Here is a 9,602-nt window from a genome sequence, read left to right as displayed (position 1 = left end):
TACGAAACCATTGTTACCACTCCCAACATATATGCAAACAGGTTGTAAATAAAAAAAAAACATTTTGTAATTTTATTTTTTAAAATGATTTTGTGGGGAGCTTCCCGAAGGGGCTAAGGAGGCACAGGGACAAATCCTAGTGTTTTTTGGTCACCCACGCCAGTAGTTAAATACAAGGGCCTGTGAATGCAATGCTGCTCCTGCCCCGAGGTATCTGAGATTATCTGGGTCACTGGGTGAAGCTTAGGAGCCTCCAGCCACACCTGGCAGTCTTCAGGGGACTCTGTGATGCTGCAGATCAAACCATGTCTAATGCACATGCCCTAATTGCTATGCTATCTTGGCCCTAGTTTTCTCTCATTTTGTATATTTTGTAACAAAATGAGATGTGAGGGAAATGAATTGCTTTTATTTCTCTACCCCAACAGAAAAAGCATCTAATGTTTTTGTTAATTCCAATATTCATGGCATGGGATATAACCCTCTGCATGGTTATAATAGGACACATATGTATGTATCCTGCTGTAGGAATGTTTTCCTACAGTCTTACACACCTACGTGAAGACTTTTAGTGGTTGCATACTATTCTTTTTTTTTTAATTTTTATTAGTGACAAACCAAGAGGTACAGTTGTAGACTTACAAATTTTTGTGTTTGGCTTTCAATTATACAATGATTGGGGGTATGGTGCCGCCAGCAGGTCAATCTGTACCTGTGAGGCGAGTGCATCAGCAGTCTGATGGTGCCTTCAGACTTCCAGATACCCCAAAATTGCTGCTGTGCCTTTGGCCAGACCCCAAAAACTTGGGGCAAAGTTTACCAAGAAAGTAAACGGCCAAAAGTTAGGTATGTGGGAAACACACCCACAAACCACCTCCGGCTCAGCTATATAATTGGAGGCAAGGCCTCTTTGGTTCCTGATTGAACTGCTTAATGGACATGATCCCAGAGACTCAGAAACGAATCTCAGAACCCAGTGGCTTTAGGTAGAAATGCGTCTGGTCTCTGCAGTAGGCTACCGGTGCTGGGCCAACCCAGGTGGGAATAGGTTTCGTGCCTTGGCCTGTTCCCCCTGGCGGCCCAGTGGCCGCCATCCGTCTGAGGCCACTGGATAGTCACATTTGGGCCCCCAGCGACGAGACACACAGGGCCTCACGGGATGAGGGTGGAGCTGGACTTGTCCTCCCCACCCCAACAAGACCCCAAGTCATCGCCCACGAATGGCCTCTCTGACTCCTGATCAAGCTGCTTAAGGGCCATGATCCCAGAGACTCAGAAACAAATCTCAAAACCCAGTGGTGTTTGGCAGAAATGCATTCGGACTCCACAGTACGTTACTGTCGCCGGGCCACCCCAGGGAGAAAAGGGTGTTGTCCCTCCGCCTGCTCCCTCTTGGCGACTTGGTGGCTATCATCCTCCAGAGGCCATTGGACAGTCAGACTTGGGCCCGCAGTGACGAAACTTGTTGGGTCTCACGGGCTTGGGGGGGAGGTGGAGCCGGGCCTGTCCTCCCCACCCTAACGAGACCCCAAGTCATCGCCCACAAATGGCCTCTCTGGCTCCTCATCAAGCTGCTCAATGGCCTTGATCCCAGAGACTCAGAAACAAATCTCAAAACCCAGCGGCTTTTGTCAGAAATGTGTCCAGACCCCGCAGTAGGTTACTGTCACGGGGCCACCCCAGGGGGGAATGGGTGCTGTCCCTCCGCCTGCTCCCTCTTGGCGACTTGGTGGCTGTCATCCTCCAGAGGCCATTGAACAGTCAGACTTGGGCCCACAGTGACGAAACTTGTTGGGTCTCACGGGATGGGGGGGAGGTAGAGCCGGGTCTATCTTCCCCACCCCAATGAGACCCCAAGTCATCGCCCACGAATGGCCTCTTTGGCTCCTCATCAAGCTGATCAATGGCCAAGATCCCAGAGACTCAGGAGCAGATCTCTAAACCCAGTGGCTTTTGGCAGAAATCCCTCCAGATTTAAGTGTATTAAAATTTCAGAATTTCAAAACCACTTGGCCCTACTGCAGCCACACGACATCATATGTTATTCATAATCAGCAATAGAACACAAATTGTCTATTGTTGCCTTTTCAGCAGATCTGAGTGTTGGGGTAAAATCTTAAATAATGGTGGGTCTGGTGTCAAAATAGTGAATGTGATCAAAGTAGAGAGAGAGTAAGGTAGAAATCATCTGCCCCACAGGCAGGGGGAGGGTGTGGGATGAGGGTATACTGGGATTTTTGGTGGTGGAGAATGGGCACTTGTGAAGGTACGGGTGTTTCATTGTATGACTGAGACTTAGACCCAAAAGCTTTGTAACTGCTCTCATGGTGATTCAATAAATAAAATTATAAAAAATGGAAAAAGAAAAAAGTAAGGTGGTGTTCATGCACAATTCAATCAGCTAATCAGTGGCTGAATAAATAGCAGTACTCCTACAAAAAAAAATTATACAATGATTAAGTAACCATCTCTCCACCAATGCCCATTTTCCACCACCACGGATCCCAGTATCTCTCCCACCCCCATTCCCCTATCCCACCCTGCCTCTGTGGCAGGGGATTCCCTTTTGTTCTCTCTCTCCTTTTGTGTGCTGTGGTTTGCAAAAGAGGCATTGAGTGGCAATCATGTTCGGTCTATAGTCCACTTTCAGCATGCTTCTCCCATCCTGGGAGGATCCTCCCAACACCCTTTATTTGGTGCTCCCTTCTCTATCTGAGCTGCCTTTTCCCCTAGCATGTGTGGCTGGCCTCCAAGCCATGGAGTAAACCGCCTGGTACTTATCTCGGCTATTCTTGGGTGTTAGTCTCCTATTTTGTTACTTTATGTTCCCCAGATGAAGTTGCATACTATTCTTAAGGGGATGCAATATAATTTATTTAGTTATGTTGGTCATTTTATTTGGTTTTTAATTCTTTTGTTGTTATTTGATTGGTTGGTTGGTTGGTTAGTTGTGGGGTAGGGGCCACACCCAACCATCCTCGCTCTGCTCTCATGAATCACTCCTAGCAGTGCTCAGGGGATCAGATGGGTTGCTGGAGATCAAACCCAGGTCAGCTGCATGCAAAGTAAATGCATGCAAAATACCTGCTGTATTTTCTTTCGGCCTAATTTTCAGTTCTTTATGTACAAAGCTTTTTGATTATTTTGGAACATTTATTAAAATGGAATTCTAGAAAAAGAATTATAAGTTCAAAGGATTTTTTGTCTTAACAGTTCTCTTCTAAAAGTATTAAACAGGGGCTGGAGCGATAGCACAGTGGGTAGGGCATTTGCCTTTCATGTGGCTAGCCCCAGTTCAACCTGGGTTCAATTCCCAGAATCCCATATGGTCCCTCAAGCACCGTCAGGAGTCATTCCTGAGTACAGACCCAGGAGTAACTACTGTGCATCGTCAGGTGTGCAGGAAAAAAAAAGTATTAAATTATATTGCTAACTCCAATTTTTGTGGTAACGATGGGTGTGTGTGAATAAGAACAAACCTACTTATTGGGGCCAGAGAAGTATTACCATTGGTAGGTTGCTTGTCTTGCATGCAACTGAACTGGGTTTGATCCCGCACTACAAATGGCCCCCCAAACATTCCAGGAATGATTCCTAAACGCTGAGCCAGAAGTAAGCCCTGAGCACTGGCAGTTGTGGAAAAAAAAAATTGTTAATCCGGCCTTGCTCCCAACTGCTCCAGGTTTGATCTTCATCACCTCATCTAAGTCCATCTCTATCCTAAGTCCCACGAGGAGTGATCCCTGAGCACAGGGCCAGGAGTAAGCCCTGAGCACATCCAGGTATGTCCGCAAACACAAACTTTTAATAAAATAATGTATGACCTGTGTACGGAAAAACTCAAAATATTGGACTATAGAGAGATAGTACAGGCAGTAAAATACTTCCCTTTCATGTGGTTGTGGCAACTGTCATTCTGGTTTTTGACCCAGGCACCACAGATGGTCTCTTGAGCACTGCCAGAGGTCTCTCGAGCACAGAGCCAAGCAGCCCCTGAGCACCACTGCGTGTGGTCCCCCAAACAAAAACCTCAAGATGCTTCTGGGAGAAGTTGAAGATCTAAAGAGGGTCTGGGGAGATAGCACAGCGGGTAGGGTGTTTTCCCTGCACTTGGCATTCCTTATGGTCCCCCAAGCGCCTCCAAGAGTGATTCCTGAGTGCAGAGACAGGAGTAACCCCTGTGCATCTCCGGTTGTGATCCAGAAAGAAAAAAAAAAAAGATCTAAAGACCTAATTGTATTTGTTATCACAGTGGCTGCACGGGGCAGTCTTTAGGGGCAAGAACATACAGGGGCACCTCTGTTGTTTGGGGCTGGGCTTCAAACTGTGCTCTGCCACTCTGAGCCATAACCTCAGCTCCTACAGGTCACGATTTTTTTTTTTATTAATGATTTAAGGATCAGATTAGGGCCCTATGGTTGTGGGTGCCTTTCTAGTAAGCATCGGTTCCCAAGTTCAATCCCCACTGTCCACACGCTGAATGTGGACTTGGCAGCTCCATGGCTCTGTGAGCCATTTCCAGGGCAGGCACCCAGGCCTATGTGGGAACCTCACAAAAGGCTATGATGGGGAAGTGCCCCCCAGTAAACATGTGCAAGCTCTGCAGAAGTAGAAGGCAACCTTGTGTGAGCACTACAGCCAAGTGTGAAGAGCCAGATAACAGCTGTAATCTGCGAAACCACAGCCACACCGCATGAGATCCCAGCAACCAAAGTGAGAAGTGGGAGAAGGAAGGGAATGAAACAAATGTTACCATTGGGGGCTGGAGCTGTAATACTGCAGGGAGGGGGTTTGCCTTAAACTACGCCCACCAAGGTTGGATCTCCAGCATACCATGTGGTCCCCCAAGCACCATCAGGAGTAATTCCTGAGTGCAGAGCCAGGAGTAACCCTTGAGCATTGCTGGTGTGGCCCAAAAAGAAAAAAAAAAATCACGGTTTAGGTTCATAATTGTCTTTTATGTTTGAGGCTTAGGTTGAACTTCTGGCTTCACAAAATATAATAATAATAATAGTAACAATAATGAGGAAGAGGGGGAGAAGGAAATGAAGATTTTTTAAATTATTCAGATATTGAGATGGGGATCACCTCAGAAACTTATCCTAGACTAAATGTAAAAGCTAAAATGAAAAGAAAATTCAAAGGAAACAAAAGAAAAAATTCACGAGACAGAAAAAAAAATTATTTGGGATATGAAAAGCACAAAATACAAACATTACTTGGGATACAGAAAGCACAGTGATTAAAAAATACAAAACAACTCTGAATCGGAGGTGCAGGTTAGTGACAAATATATGCTTTGCTTCATAAGACTTGGGTTTCATCCACAGCACTGCAAACAAAAACAAAACAGAAAACAGCAAAACAAAACAAGTTGGGATTGAATATCAACATCTTAAAACTTTTTCTATTTGAAAATTACTTACTGTAGCACTGTAACACTGTCCACCAGTAATGTCTCCATTGTGAGCCTCATTGTTACTGTTTTTGGCATATTGAATACATCACGGGGAGCTTGCCAGGCTTTGCTGTGCAGGTGGCATACTCTCGGTAGCTTGCCAGGCTCTCCGAGAGGACGGAGGAATTGAACCCAGGTAGGCCACGAGCAAGGCAAATGCCCTACCCACTGTGCTATCGCTCCAGTCCATTTGAAAATTACTTACAATGAAATAAAAAGCAAGCTACAGATTTGGAGAAAATATCTATCACATATTTCTTTTGGCAAAGGACTTATATCTGGAATATATTTTTAAAAAACATAACTCAATAACACAATCCCACTTTAAAATGCCAAAAGATTTGAGAAAAAAAATCATGAGAATTTATAAGAATGGCAAGTAAGGACCAGAGAAACGGTATACCAGGTAAGGCACTTGCATTGCACAGGGATTCACCCAGGTTCAGTGTTGGTCCCTCATGGTCCCCCTGAGTTCTGCCAGAAGTGGTTCCTGAGCACAGAGCCAGGAGTAAGCCATGACCACAGTCAGGCATGGCCCCCCCAAAAAAGAATGACCCATAAACAGCGTATAAAATGATGTTTAATTTTGCTCATCATCAAAGAATACAAATTAAAGCATTAATGAGACACCACGACACTCTCACTACAGTGGCTAACATTAACTATCCCCACTGCAGACGAGGATATGGAGAGACCAGAGCTCTCACCGAGGATGGGAATATAAATGGTACAGACGCTTTGGATAAAAATTACAGCTTTAAAAAAAAAACTAAATATTCGCCGACCAGAAATTTAACTCCTAGGTACATCAAGTTAGTTAAGCCTTTGGCAAGGGTTGGGGGGAAGGTATCTCGCAAGTGGTACTCAGTTGACAGGCCCCTCCTGGTGATTTGACCAGTTCACCTGGCAATGCTTGGGGGCCCATGTGGTTTGTCATATGCAAAGCAGGTGCTTCAACCCCCCTATATACAATCTTTTCTGTCTGTGTAGTTGTTTTTCTTTTGAGTTAAAATACAACAGGGGCTGGAGCGTGGAGTTAATGCCCAATTCAGTCAGCTAATCAGTGGCTGAATAAATAGCAGTACTCCTACATTTGAAAAAAAGGGGGGGCTGGAGCAATAGCACAGTGGGTATGGCGTTTGCCTTGCACGTGGCCCACCCAGGTTCGGTTCCCAGCATCCCATATGGTTCCCCAAGCACTGCCAGGAGGAATTCCTGAGTGCGGAGCCAGGAATAATCCTGAGCATTGCCGAGTGTGACCCAAACAGCTAAAATAAAATTAAAAAATAAAATACTGACAACAGGATCAGGGAGATGGCTCAAAGAACTGCAGTGCATGCCCAGCATGCAGAGGCCCTGGGTTATTTTCTGGACACTGCGTGGTCCCCCAGGCACCACTGAGTGACCTTGGTGACCTCAGCATTTCTCAGCCTGAAGAGTGCTGGGCAGGATAATCCCTGGGTCCCCCAAACACTGCTTCGGCGATCAAAAAAGCAAAACCAAAACTAACTTTGCCAAGTGCTACAGGATATGGAACAAGAACTATAAAATGAACAACCACTTTAGAAAAAGATTTTGAATGATTTTTTAGAATTTTCTTGGAATTTACATAGTATATAATTCCTAAGGATTTATTCCAAGGGGAATGAAGGCATACATCATATAAGCAGGGAACTCAAATGTTGCTGTGTTTTATTCCTAGAAGCCCTGTTGGGATCAAAATTTCCAGCAGCAGGAGGTGAATGGATAAATAAACACTGGCATATAAAGCAATCCTAAGAAAAAAAGATAATCAGGAGGTATTTCTTTCTCAGACATTTTATTATAGAGCTGTGGTCAAAACTGGGTGGCACTGGAACAAAGATAGATTCTTAGATCAATGAAATAGAATTAAGAACCCAGAGATAAATTATTAAACATATGGGCAATTAATTTTTGACAGATGGGTTATGTGCATGAGATGGTGCAAAGAGAACTTCTTCAACAGATAGTCCTGGGAAAATGGAATAGCCAAATGGAAGGAAGAAAGGAAGGGAGGCAGGCAGGAAGAAAAGGAGGGAGGGAGGGTAGGGAGTAAGGGAGGGGAGGGAGGAAGGAAGGTAGTGGGGGGGGAGGGAGGGATGTACAGCAAGCGGGTAGAGCCTTGCCTTGCAGGTGGTTGACTCTGATTCAATCTCCAACACTCCGTATAATCCCCTGAGCCTGCCAGGCTAAGCCCTGAGCATCACTAGGTATGGTCCCAAAACAAAAACAAACACAAATCAAAAGAGAAAAGAAAGAAGGAAAGAAGGAGAAATTAGAGAAATTAGAATCCAGTCACGTATCCAGTCACACTACACACAATGGTTAATTAAAAATGGATTAAAGAACCTTACATCAAATGTGCTTCTAGAAAATGACTGGAGAAAAGTGGGCAGGACTCTCCAAGATTTTGACCTTAGATAAGGAGTCTTCAAAGATACAATTCCATTGGCAAAGAAAGCAAAAGCAAAATAAACAAATAGGACATCAAACTAATAGAACTAATAAAATGAATAGAAAACTAATAAACTAATAAAATGAAGCCTGAAATAAAAGGACATCCCACTGACTGGAGACAAATATTTATACAGCATACATCAGAGGGCACATATGCAAGATACATAAAGGATTCTCAAGCTCAGCAACCAAAACACACGCAGCTCCATCTGGGGAGAGATGATCAAACTGTTTTTTCAAAGATTACATAAGTGGCTAGCAGGCATATAAAAAAAAGTGTTTATAATCACTGATCATCAGGAAAATGCAAACCAAAATGGCAATGAACTATCACCTCACACCAATGAGAATGTTCGATATTAAGAAGCCCAGGGACTGGAACAGTAGTACAGTGGATAAGGCCTTTGCTTTACAAGTGACTGATCCAGGTTCGATCCCCAGCATGTCATATGGTCCCCAGAGCACTGTCAGGAATAACTGTAGAGCTAGAAGTAACCGCTAAGCACAGTTGGGTGTGGCTCAAAAGTGAAAACAAACAAAAACCCCACAGAGGGCTGAAGCGATAGCACAGCGGGTAGGGTGTTTGCCTTGCAAGCAGTGAACCCAGGTTCAATTCCCAGCATCCCATATGGTCCCCTGAGCACCGCCAGGGATAATTCCTGAGTGCAGAGCCAGGAGTAACCCCTGTGCATCACCGGGTGTGACCCAAAAAGAAAAAAAAAACCCACAAACTGTAAGTGCTGGTGGAGATGTATCAATACAGGAACTCTCATTCACCGCTGGTGGGACTGTTACCTGGTTCAGTGTCTTTGGAAAATGATTCAGAGACTTGTCAATAATTTAAGAATAAAACTTCCACATGACCTTGTGTTCCTCTTGTAGGCATCTGTGCTAAGAGCACAAAAACATTAACCACAAGGACACATGCACACCTATGTTGATAACTGCATTATTTACAATAGCCAACCTGGAATACAATACCTGGAAACAACCCAGGTACCCAACATCAGATGAGTGAATAAATAAGTGTGTGTGTGTGTGTGTATATATATATATATATACATATATAAATATATAAATACGTATACACACATACATAGATATATGCAATATATAAGCAGATTTGATACATATGTATGCATATATGTATGCATATATATGAATTTGCTCGAGCCCAGTAACGTCTCCATTGTGAGACTTCTTGTTACTGTGTTTGGCATATTGAATACTCTCGGTAGCTTGCCAGGCTCTCCGAAAGGGGCGAGCGGCTGGAGTGATAGCACAGCGGTAGGGCGTTTGCCTTGCACGCAGCCATCATGGCCGACCCGAGTTCGATTCCCGAGTATTCGATATACCAGACACAATAACAACAAAGTCTCCAATGGAGACGTTACTGGGCCCGCTCGAGCAAGTCGATGATCAACGGGAGGGCCTTTACTTTACTTTTACTTTTATATATGAATATTACTCAGATATGGGTAAAGATAAAATCCTGCAGTTTGCTTCAATTTAGATAGATCTGGAGTGTATCATGCTAAGTGAAGTGGGTTAGAAGAAAATAAGACAATGGGCTGTAGTGATAGTCCAGTAAGTAGGGCACTTGACTTGCATGCAGCCAACCTGTGTTTGATTCCCCAGCAATCACATGGTTCCTGGAGCCCTACCA

The sequence above is a fragment of the Sorex fumeus genome, unplaced genomic scaffold (assembly GCF_029834395.1).
Source record: "Sorex fumeus unplaced genomic scaffold, SorFum_2.1 ptg000098l, whole genome shotgun sequence".
NCBI lineage: Eukaryota > Metazoa > Chordata > Mammalia > Eulipotyphla > Soricidae > Sorex > Sorex fumeus.
The sequence above is the reverse complement of the archived record's forward strand: the minus strand, read 5'-3'. Positions refer to the sequence as shown.